Here is a 13,376-nt window from a genome sequence, read left to right on the forward strand (position 1 = left end):
AGCACCCGTTCCTAGTCAGGAGAGATTGGGGGGAGGGTCCGGGTCGTATAACACAGCAGCAGTGGAGGAGGAAGTTTTACATACCTTCGCCCACTGGCCATTTTTCTTACATTTCCTACACTCGGCGTTACACGCAGGAGACATCACCCGTGAATGTCGTGTGTTCCCACAGAAGAAACAAATTCCTTTTGGTAGGGTATTTCCTTTTATAGCGGCTAAGGGAGTGTCTTCTGGTTTAATTATGGTAGCGGCTATGTTCGGGTAGTTATCGAAGCTTATCGTATGCTTCTCCGCTTGTTCTAGAGACCTAGCCATTGTAAAGGTCTCTTGTAGAGTTGAGAATGGTTTTTCGAGTAGGCGCTGACGAATAGACAAGGAGGAGATGCTGCTAATGAAAGCGTCACGGATATATTGCTTTTTGTTCTCCTCAGCGCTTACTGCTTGAAATTTGCAAGATTTGGCAAGTACTTCCAGTTGTTGCATGAAATTGTCGATAGTTTGTGCCAGTTTCTGTTTATTCATCAGAAGTTGATGTTGGTTAAATATAATGTTTGCAGGTTTTATATAAACAGCGTCTAGCGTTTCTATAGCGCCATTGTAATCTGTAGCATCACTTATTATTTCGAATATTGTCGCTGAGACTGAATTAATCAAGGTGAAGAGATTTTGTGCATTATTTTCTATTTCCCCGTTGTTTAAAATGCGTAAGTAATACTCGAACGTCAATTTCCAGTATTTATAGATTTTTTCCGAATTCGGAGCTGTTGGTTCGACGTTAAATCTGTCCGGATGCAGTAGTTTGTGTAGCGTATTACTTGTCTCACAGGCCATCATCAGTGATCGCTCACTGGCAGTAACCTGTGGTGTTCCCTGAAGACCAAGTGACAACAAGTCTTCCAAGATTTCCAGTGTTCTCCACCTCTTGGCCACTTGTGCAGATGATTGCATGTTATTGCAACAGCCGTTGTTACTGATTTCTCGTCGGCATCGGCCATTGGTATTTCTTGGGGTTTGGGTGACAAACTGCCTCCCCAAGATACCAGATTTGAACTGCACACTTCCAGTGGAGATTTGGTTAGTACTCTCCCACCTTGGTCTTTCCATCCTCCCTGACCCTTCACTACTAGTTGGTGTGGTGCCAGTCGATGTCATCTACACCAGTTTTTATTATTATTGTTGTTATTATTATTATTATTATTATTATTATTATTATTATAAGGGTGCTTCTGCAGTGTACGCACATGTATTTTAAGTAGTATTTCCAAGTTGAATTAAATTTTTGGTTTGTATTACTGTACATATAGATTCGAAAAATTTGTCAAACAAATATATAACAAATGTTCTCAAAGACAAGATAAGTTACTTTTCTACCTAACTGGATATGTTTTTACTGTTTTTATTTAATGTAACATGTTTATTTTGTATATTAACGCCCCCCCCCCCAAAAAAAGATACCATAAAAATTTAAGGGTTTGTATTACAAAATAATATTAGAAACACACTCAATATATATCAGCCTATGTCACGGTAACATATATTGAGTGACTTTTTAACAGTATTTTGTGTAGTTTTTTAGTTTGAACTTATTTTCTCAAACTTAACGTATTCAACAGCGAGATCGCTGCCATTTGTCTTTTTCAAACATATCGATAAACACTATGATTTTCGAACCGAATAAACATTTTACATTAAATAAAAACACTAAAAATTTATCCAGTTAGATAGAAAAGTAATTTATCTTACCTTTGATAACATTAGTTATATATTTGTTTTTTGACAACTTTTTCGAATCTATTTGTATAGTAAAACAGCCCCCCCTTTTTTTATAAAATTGTTAGGTGAAAGTGCAGAATAGTTAGAAGCCCCTCCCGCCTCCGTTAAAAATAGCTTTCTAAATAATATGTTAGGACAGTACAAACAACATCTATTTATGAGATAAAACAAGAAAATATTTATTTTTATTTAATTTACTCTTTATTTTTAGTTCATATCAAAACTAATTAAAACTGATTAGTTAATGAATTAATTTGTGTTGGTTGTATATCTCGGGAGAGAACAAAAATATCCCATTTCATTTCCCGTTTCAGTCATGTAAATTATTTACAGTTAAAATGTTATAAAAAAAAAACCCTGAAGTTTTAAATATATTTCAAAGAAATAAATTACGCCCGGTGCTAAAATTCATCAATCATAAAAAATAAATAAATAAAAGAACATTGTCGTGAAAAATGCTAACTTTAAAATATTTGGAAATACTCAGTGAAAAGTTTAATTTATTATTAAAAGAACGAACTGAAAAATACATAAAAATTGTTTGTTTTGCAATAGAAATAAAAGTTAAAAACGAATTCACTTACTATATTTTGTTAGATTATAATTATCTCAATGTGCAATTATAATAATTATTATACAAATGGAGGATTTTCTTTCTCTTTAGAAGACCATACATGGACATTTGATAACACAGCCATATTTTTTTGTCTGTTAGCGTGGCCACGTGGTTGAACACCGGAAACTTTCTATTCTTGGACCTCTGTTATTCCTAATATTCATAAATGACCTCCCTGACAAAATTGTCTGTGAGATGGCTATGTATGCTGATGACACCACACTCTATAACAGACACGACAGGAAAACAAATGAACACATATCTAAAGAAATGACAGAAACACTAGAGGATGACCTCCGATCCGTAGTTGAATGGGGACAAAAATGGATGGTCACCTTCAATGCTGCCAAGACTAAACTTGTTTCCTTCAGTAATTACAAGAAACCTTTCCTACCGCCAATAGCAATGGCCAATGACTTTTTATCTGAAAGTACATCTCGGCCTAACATTCACAGAAAACATGAGTTGGAACAATTACATTAAGAACATTGCCAGGACCACTGCGAGAAAGGTGGGTTCTCTCTACCATGCTAGAAAGCTATTAACGCCTGAAAGTATCCTATACCTCTATAAGGCCACCATTCGCCCATGTATGGAGTATTGTTGTCATATTTGGGCTGGTGCATCTGACACTAGTCTCTCGCTCCTAGACAAGGTCCAAAAGAGAGTCGCCAATCTGATAGGTCCTGAACTGTCAGCTAAACTTCAGCCTCTGTCACATCAACAAAATGTTGCATCCCTCTGCCTGTTCTACAAGTACTTTAACGGTGAGTGCTCTGACGAACTGCAAGCACTTGTGCCCCCTCGACGTAAATACCCCTGACAAACCCAGGAGTGAGAAACTAGTAGCAGATGCACCAGCCCAACTGTGACAGCAGTACTCCACACACGGGCGAATGGTGGTTTTGTAGAGGTACAGGATACTTTCAGGCATTAGTAACTTTCTAGCACGATAGAGAGAGCCCACCTTCTTTGCAGCAGCCTTAGCAATGATCTCAATGTATCTATTCCAACTCATGTTTCCTGTGAACGTTAAGCCAAGGAGCTTGGACGAAGTCCTCTCAGGTAAAATATCTCTAGCCATAGCTATTGGTAGTTGGTTAGGTTTCATGTAATTATTAAAGGAAACTAGCCTTGTCTTAGCAGCGTTGAACATTACCATCCATTTATGACTGCATTTCACTACAGACTGAAGATCTTCCTCTAGGGTTTCGGCCATTATCTTAGATATGTGCTCATTAGTTTTCCCCACATAAGCGTGGTGTCGTCGGCAAATATACTCATCTCAGAGACAATTTTATCAGGTAAGTCATTTATGAATATCAGAAATAATAAAGATCCAAGGACTGATCCCTGAGGTACACCCGCATTTATATAAAAAATTTTGGACATACGCCCATCGAGGACAACCTGGATTCTTCTCTCATTCAAGAAGGATCTAATTATGCTAAGCATTCGTTCAGTAATACCATAGGATTTTATTTTCATGAGACGACCATCGTGCCATATCCTGTCAAAAGCCTTAGATATATCTAGGGCTACAGCCGTCCCTTCTCCTACCTTATTCAGTGCTTGGTATAAACGTTCAGAGATTACAGTTAGAATATCTGCAGTAGAACGGGCTTGCCTAAATCCATATTGGTGGTCTGACAGAAGTTTAGAGCTTGATTAATTAAGGACTCAAATAGTTTGGCGAAAAGAGGGAGGAGGCTAATTGGGCGATAATTTTATGGATCAGTTCTTTCGCCAGAGTTTCTCTAAACTGGTACCACAGAAGCAGTTTTCCAGCAGTTAGGAAAGCAAGATTCGTTAAGGCATTTGTTGAAGAGTTTAGAGAGAACAGGAGCGACCTCAGCGAAGCATTTTTTTTTTTTAATAGCACAGCTGGGATGAGGTTAGGTCCACATGCTTTTGAAGTGTCTAGATTTTTTATAATATCATGTACTTGGAAGGGCGTGATCATTAGATAATCGAGCGTGGTTTCTGCCCGCAGAGGAAAATCAAGGAGGGAATGGCTTGCTGGGTTCAAGGTAGAGTTTGAGGCAAACTGACGGGCAAGCATGTTAGCTTTCTCAGTTGCTGTGCAAACAACCTCGTGATTGTTAGGGGTATTCTCGATTGCCTTTTATTTACTACACTGCTGTAGATTTTCCAGAAATCAGAAGTTCCTAATTGTTGCACTTCAATGCGTTTCCTGGTGGTTTCAGTGTATTTAGTCTTAGCTGTTGCTACTTCTTTCTTGCAATTATTTCTGTTATCGTCAAATGCTTTTTCCATGGTCAACGAGTTATAATTGCAGGAGCTGTGGGAATTAACAATTAAATCGGGTCATAAGTAAAATTTACTTGTCATATTTGCGCTGTTTTCTTTATAAAAGCAATGAAATAAAATACTTGTAATCGAAATGTAGTGATCGTTGCTTCTAAATCTCATTTATCCTCTTATTTCCTTTCCCTACAAATGGTAACATCAACATTATTCAAAAAACAGCATACGTTATACTCCCACCACCTTTTTCCTTTTAACTCCACAGTTTCGGTGATAGGAGGGCAACTATCATCACCTTTAGCGTGGGCCTCTATGATAGCAGAAGAAGAATGTGAAGGTGTCGTTAGAGTAGAACGGCAAACTTTAGAAAAATGCCCGAGTCTACCACAGCTTCGACATAATTTTTAGAAATATAAGTGGCCTCCTCGGTAAAATCGGCCAATACATTTTTAGTTCCCGTAGTAGAAGTAACAGCGACTGCCCCAATCTGAGAGGCATACAATTTTGCGCAAAAGTGAGCTTGTTCTAAAGCCCTAGCACATTGAGTAGCTTCTGTGAGAGTTAGAGTGTCTGTTTCAAGGAGCCTAGCACGTATCAATGAGGACTGGAGACCACGAATGAATGCATCACGGACAGATTCATCCCTGTAAATGGTGGCCGTTACATCTTTAAAACAACAGTCAGCAGCAAGTCGATTCAAGGCCTGAAGGTATTGGTCGATAGACTCGCTTTCTTGTTGCAAACGCGTGGAAAGCAGATGTCTATCATGAAATACGCTTGGAGACTTGTCGAAAATGCCTTTCAATAATTCCATGGCATGTTCAAAACCAGAGCAACCTTCGATAACGTCAGCAACAGAGAGACCGATGTTTAAATAAAGAACTTCTAGCTTATCAGGGATTAACGAAGCAATAGTTGATAAGTAGTAATTAAAGTTGCGGAACCATAATTTCCAAAGCTTGTTGGCCTAAGGGTCTGCCGAGGAAACATCAAATTTATCCAAGTTGTAGTACGGTGGGAAGCAGGCAGACGGAACAGAGTTCCACAGGCGTGCAGTTCTAAGAAAGAAGCTTTGTTCATGGAATCCGCGTTTTGATTTAGGAACAGATATAGAGTGGGGGAAATTTTTCACAGTGGATTCAGCTAGACGGGTGTTTTTTGTGAAAGATTGGCGAGGGGGGACCAGAGATTGGAGTTCAGACGAGCACCTGCCATGAAAATAACGATAAAACAAGGATAAGCTCGCAACGTCTCTTCTGTGGGAGAGAGGTTGCAGGGTAGAGAAAAGGGCATCCCCCACTAAGCCACGAAGTCTATTTTGTACTCTGTCAAGGCAGGATAGGCTGTTTTTAGAAGCTCCTGCCCAGATATGGCAGCAGTATTCCATCCTTGGACGTACTTGGCTTTTATATAGATAGAGAATTGCATCAGTAGTGAGATATCTTCTGGAGCGGTAGAAGGATCCCACCATCTTTCCAGCGACTTTGGCAACAGATTTGATGTTGAAACCCAATTACAGGAGACAGAACCGGACATATTCTTTCTAAGCGAAACTGGAATAGGGCCGACCACTTCCCTAGATGAGTTCATAATTAACAGATACTCTAAATTAACATCTAAATCTGACCCTCAAGATCGCCATGGGCATGGAATATGTGCCTACATTAAAAATGGCTTCCCATGTGGCAGGGATATCTCTAGAGAAGATCCTAATTTCCCTTATATGTGCTTCCGGGTTACACTTGTTTACACCACTGCATTTATATTTGCCCTCTATCGGCCCCGTAACAGCAGAGTTACTATCTTTAAGAGTATATCTGAGACAATAGACCACATACTGTCTGCACATCCCTCGGCTAACATCCACATCTGTGGTGACTTCAACATCCATAACGTGGAATGGCTGACCCACTCAAATAAGATGGACGATGAGGGGAGGTTCTGTCATGATTTTGCCATTGCTTATGACCTCACTTAGATTGTTCGCAAACCCACCCGTGTGCCCGATACTACGGATCAATATGCAAGCCTCCTAGACCTTTTTCTCTCAACTTCCCCTGAGCTATGTTCATATTCTGTTTTTTCTCCTCTAGGATCCTCCAACCACTCCGTCGTATCAGTTAAGATAAAAATGAAATGTAATAAGTCCCCAGACGTACCCCTCCACCATACTGTATACTGATACTCCATGGCTGACTGGGATAGCTTCCGTATATTCATATCTGATCCACCTCTGCATTCCATGTTTAAAAAGGATGTGTCCTCTATAGTATCAGACTTGACCGAATGGTTAATTGTAGGCATAGACCGATTCATACCATCCAAAATATTCCAACAAAAACCTAACAGCCAGCCATGGTTCTTCCAGAATGTGCTGCTGCCATCATGCACAGAAATCACTTTTTCCATAGTTACCAACGTAAAAGATGCACTGAGACTAAAGGTGCTTTCAGGAACACCAGCAACCACTGTAAAAGAGTAAAAGAGCTTTATGGCCAGTCTGTTAAATCCAAAGCAGCTGATCAGCGGTTTGGTTCCCACCAGTTTTGGAAAATAACAAATAGGATCCTGAACAGAAGTGTGCGTTCTATCCCAACCATCATCAATGGACCAGAGGTCATCTCATCAGCATCAGACAAGGCCAAACTATTTGCAAAGAACTTTGCAGCTAATTCTACCCTATGCGAGGAAGGCCCCCCCCATATTTCCTCCTATAACACAGAACATGCTAGGTAACATACAAATATCCGTGCATGAGGTCGCCAAGCTAATCAAGAACCTTGATTCCAGTAAAGCAACCGGTTCTGACGGCATCCCAATTATAGTGTTAAAAAAGCTTCAACCAGAACTTGCTCCCATACTTAAGCAACTGTTTAAGCGTTGCCTTAAGGAGAAGTGCTTTCCAACACTCTGGAAAACTTCATCAGTATGCACTGTATTTAAGAATTCAGGTGATAAGTCATCTCCCTCTCAATATAGACCAATAAGTCTCCTGTGTGTCATGAGTAAGTTGCTGGAATCCATATTAAATAGAGAAGTAGTCAACCACCTCAGCAGAAATAACCTTCTTAGTGACATGCAATATGGTTTCTATTCTGCAAGATCTACCGCTGTTGTGCTAACGGTTATATCTCATAGGATTAGTGAATCTCTTGCCAAAGGCTTCCTTTCTAGGGCAATTGCTCTTGACATTTCAAAGGCCTTCGACAAGGTATGGCATAAAGGCCTACTTCACAAGATTTCCAGCTACGGTATAACTGGAAATGTTTTCTCTATCATAAAATCATTTCTCTCTGATAGGCTCATAAGAGTAGTGGTTGATGGACAAAAATCAGAGGCCTGTAGTATTAATGCTGGAGTCCCTCAAGGGTCCATCCTGGCCCAACTCTCTTCCTGATCTACATCAATGATCTCCCTAAATACATACTTAAATCATTCGGTGACATCTATGCTGATGACATGACCATCTACAGCAACACATCAAAAGCTGTAAATGACAAAGTTCTCTCTGATTCTCTCTCCTCTAATCTCGAGCGCATGGTTCAGTGGGGGAAGACGTAGCTTGTTATCTTTAATGCATCTAAAACCAACCTCCTATCTTTACATCATCAACGCTCTGATCCCCATCTGGCATCAATTGAAATGGATGGCTCTCGTCTAGGAGAAGCCCCATGTTTTGACAAGCTTCTGGGCTTGACCTTTACTCCTGATTTGAAATGGAACACGTACATCAAGTCTGTAGCCAAAGTCGCTGGAAAGATGGTGGGATCCTTCTACCGCTCCAGAAGATATCTCACTAGTGATGCAATTCTCTATCTATATAAAAGCCAAGTACGTCCAATGATGGAGTACTGCTGCCACATTTGGGCAGGAGCTGCTAAAAACAGCCTACCCTGCCTAGACAGAGTACAAAATAGACTTTGTGGCTTAGTGGGAGATACCCTTTTCTATTCCCTGCAACCTCTCTCCCACAGAAGAGACGTTACGAGCCTATCTTTGTTTTATCATTATTTCCATCGCAGGTGCTCGTCTGCACTCCAATCTCTGGTCCCCCCCCCCTCGCCAATCTTTTATGAAAAACACCCGTCTAGCTGAATCCACTGTCCAAAATTTTCCCCACTCTTTATCTGTGCCTAAATCAAAATGTAGATTCCATGAACAAAGCTTCTTTCTTAGAACTGTATGCCTGTGGAACTCTGTTCCGTCTGCCTGCTTCCCACCTGACTACAACCTGGATATCTTCATGTCCAACGTAAACAAATTCCTGATGAATCGCCCCCTTAAGCAGACACTTTATTAAATCTCCACACTAATATACTGTACTTGGAATAACCCTCATCCCTGAGTGGCTTCCGGGCCTTGATAAGTGGTGATCACCTTGTAAAAAAAAAAAAAAAAGAAGCCTACCTCGGATACGTCTGTTGTGTTTTGGGCTGAGCGGAAGAGAGTTCCAAGATGGCGTCCATGGGTTTTTATTAGCGTTGATCCCATGCAATTGTCATAGAATCACGTCTACTCTTGCACGATTATGCAAATATATAATTCCCGGCTGCTATAAAGGCAGGACGCTGGAAAGCAGTGAGGAGCATACGGTAGATTGTGTGTAGGTGGTTCTGGCGATTGGATTTTTCTTTGTGCCGAACCACAGGTCTGCGAGAAGCGAGTTTTTTTTTTTTTCTGTTTCTTCTTTCCCTACAGCCAAAGAAATCCCTCTCTTCTAGAGGTGGGCGATACTGACAATTTCCTATCTGTGTTCCTGTTTTTTTTTTTTTTTTGCCTACTACATTTTGCTTCAACGTACTCGTCATGGAACAAAGATGTGAAGAAAATTTTATCTACTATGTCCCGTGGAAGGTAGTTCTTCTTAGTTTGATACGTGTAGTGGACTGGTGGATATATTATACATATCCCCCAGTCGTACAAGATAGGAGAAATGAATTAAATTGAGCAAGGTAAAATGAATTGCTTTGAGGAAGGAACGAACAACGCGTTTACTTGATTTAAATGAACTAGAATTTATTTTGTGAAGAAACACATGAAAGAAAAGGGTATAACACGTGTTGATGTCCGCGTTTGTCTCTCGCTGTTTACTGGTGAAAAGGAAAGTCTATTGTAGAATAGAGAGAGAGAGAAAATGAGAAAAAGTCAATCCAGTTTGGTGTGCTTATCTCGCTATTAGCTGGTGAGAAGAAAAGTCTATTGTAGTATAGCGAGAGAGAGAAAATGAGAAAAAGTCAATCCCGGCCATGGAGATAGAAAACGTTTAAGGTGTACGTACTGTCTGTTAACTCTTGCCCCCACACATACAGTAGTATGGGACGTGACGTGCACGGGCGCATGCCTCCCAAAAGGGAGGCGGCTGGTTCGTCGAACCTCTCAGCTCGAGAGCTGGTCCGAAAAGGGCTGGAAACAGCTGGTTTCTTGCTTTTATAGTTGTTTCCGGATGTGTGGATTTCCTTTGAAAAGGGAAGTGACGTTGCTCATGTGTGCATACGTGTGCACGTATGTGAGTACATGTGTTTACGTTAGCATGTGTGTGTATACATACGTTCAATTGAGGTAAAGAGAAAGAAATATTCATGGGTGAAAAGAATAGAAAAAAAACTTGAAAGAAAAGGTGAAAGTCTTGATAAGAAAAAGTCTATAATCTGCTAACTGCCAAGAGTTGTCGATCTGGCTTACAAGCAAAATTCTTGTATAGTAACATTCTCGAAAAGGTTGAGCTGGGAAAGAGAGAGAGAGGGGGGGGATTAATTTACTGAAGGAAATTCGAAATTTAAATAAATTCTTTATAGAAAATGTATTATTTCCTTTTTAAGTTTGTGTCTCTCTTTAGAAACAATCGTTGTTGTCTCCTCGTTTTAAACAGTGTCTGTTCTCCATTAGTTTCTGTTAGCCACATTAGTCATAGTTCTTTAATGGCAGTATTTTCATACACGCGACCACATGATGAAGAATCCTTTTGTGATTTTCTCTCGGCTCAATCACAAAAGGATTCTTCATCGTGGGGTCGCGTGTATGAAAATATAAGTTAAGGAGACACCTACCAGATCTCTCGGATACCCATAAAATTTTTCATGTTCCAAGACGTGTTCCATTCAAAGTGACTGGAGTGGTCACTGCAACTGTCTCGCATGAAGAGCTTTCAACAGAACAGAAGATATTTATTATCCCCAATCTTGAGGAGCCATTGTTAGGAAGGCCAGCCATCGAAGCACTTAAGCTCGTAACTGTCCACCCAAACTTGCATACCATCAGCAGCCAGAAACGACCATTTGACCCCCCAAAAAAAATGCCAGACCTATTCACAGGCCTAGGCACATTTGGGGAAGACTGTACCATACTCTTACATCCGGATGCGAGTCCATACTCAGTACCCACACCACGATGTGTACAACTACCCTTGATGGAGAAAACACGGGCAGAGCTCCAGAGAATGGAAAAGCTGGGGGTCATAAACAAGATTGACACACCCACCGAATGATGTTTCTCCATAGTGGTAGTACCAAAAGCAAACAGAACGATTAGGATATGCATAGATCTCACAAAGCTCAATAAATGCGTAAAATGTGAACTCCACATGCTCCCCATGGTCGACCACCTTTTGGCTCAGTTAGGGGAAGTAAAAATCATGAGCAAAGTAGATGCCAACAGCGGATATTAGCAGATTCCACTTTCATCAGAATCCCATTCACTGACGACCTTCATAACTCCATTTGGACGATACCAATTCAACCGCCTACCATTTGGTATTTCATCAGCGAGTGAGATCTACCAGAGGCACATGTCACAAGTACTAGAGACCGAAATCGGAGCGATATGCATGCAAGATGATGTTTTAGTATATGGAAAAATCAACAAGAACATGATGCCCGGCTGAAAAGCACACTACAAAAAATTTGGCTGCTGGCATTACACTCAAGTCCGAAAAATGCGAAATATCCAAGTCATTAGTAAAATTTATTGGGCAAATACTCAGTGCTGACGGCCTGCAACCTGATCCGAAGAGGCTCACTGGTGTCTCCAAATTCCGAACACCAACGAACATGACAGAAACTCACCGGTTCCTAAGGATGGTGAATCAATTAGGAAAATTCATTCCAAACCTAACAGACATGACTAAACCATTAAGGGATTTATTGAGTCAGAAATACGCATTTGTTTGGGACAATGCACAACAGGATACATTCAGCTCCATCAAGAAAGCATTGTGTTTAGCACCTGTGTTATGCCTGTACAACCCATCAAATGAGACTGTCGTTTCTAGTGATGCTTCATCTAATGGGTTGGGAGCAGTATTATTACAATGACAGAATGACACAAAATTACATCCCATCGCCTACGCTTCATGAGCCATGTCAGAAACTGAAACTCGTTATGCTCAAATAGAAAAGGAGGCCTTAGCAATAACATGGACTTGTGAATGCTTTTTAGATTTTGTCGGACTACATTTCACAGTGGAGACAGATCACAAACCATTGGTGCCACTACTAGGTACCAAGGACCTCAGTGAACTTCCAACAAGGATACAGAGGTTTCGAATATATTTAATGAGGTGTGCATACACAATTCGCTATGTCCCTGGTAAGGAACTATATACAGCTGATGCTCTGTCAAGAGTGGTATCCAGTAACGGGCCCACTAAACAAGATAAGGACCTAGAAGAGTTAGCAACAGCGTTCGTCCACATCATGATGGAATCTTTACCTGTCACAGAAAAACGTCTAAAAGAGTTGGAGGAAGCCACTAAAACTGATGAAATCAGCAACTACATATTACAATATGTAAGAAACGGCTGGCCATCAAAGGATCATGTCCCAACATCAATTAACCCCTATTGGGCCTACCGTGGCAGCATCACATGCGAGAATGGATTACTGATGTATGGCACACAGATCATAATCCCATCCCTACTGAGACCGATTATCATTGCCAAAATCCACGGCCCTGTCGGTGGAGCATTAGAATACACCGACTGCCCCCCTGCAGAGGGTAAAAGTCCCTCAATGGGGGTCCTGGTTATGACCTTAAACTATATCCAGTGGTGAGGCCCCAGCTTGTGGGCTTTGGGGAGTGTGGAGCCACCCTGTAATTACCATTGCTCCCAGGTCCACTCTGACCCGGATTGGTAGTACCTATTAGGGTCCCAACTATGGGTTAAATAGAAACCGACGTGAAAACAACAAATATATTCTATTAAAAAATTTTTTCTTAAATATTTGGATTCAGCATTAAATAACCTGAACAGGGTTGATATGCCGTAAAACAAAAACAACCAACCAACCAAAATCCACTTTGGTCATCAGGGAATTACCAGGTGCAAAGAGCTCGCCAATCCATATGGTGGCCAGGACTATTTGAACAAATTAAAAAGACTGTGGAAAACTGCCCAAGATGCGCCAAGCTAAGACACCAACCGCCTGAACCATCATGACAACTGAGCTTCCGACAAGACCATGGCACACTCTAGCCTCTGATCTGTTTGAGTTGAAAGGCAGCAGCTATGTCATAGTTGTTGACTATTTCTCTCGATATGCAGAGATCGCCATGCTAACATCAATGACTTCCAGTGCAATAATACAGAGCTTCAAAGCTATTTTTGCCAGACATGGAGTACCTGTCATCCTAAGAACAGACCCAGGAAGCCAATACACTTCAAAAGACTGCCAAGTTTGCAAACGACTGGGGATTTCAGCATGTTACAAACAGCCCTCGCTAT

The sequence above is a fragment of the Euprymna scolopes genome, chromosome 7 (assembly GCF_053919585.1).
Source record: "Euprymna scolopes isolate OS-2025 chromosome 7, ASM5391958v1, whole genome shotgun sequence".
NCBI lineage: Eukaryota > Metazoa > Mollusca > Cephalopoda > Sepiida > Sepiolidae > Euprymna > Euprymna scolopes.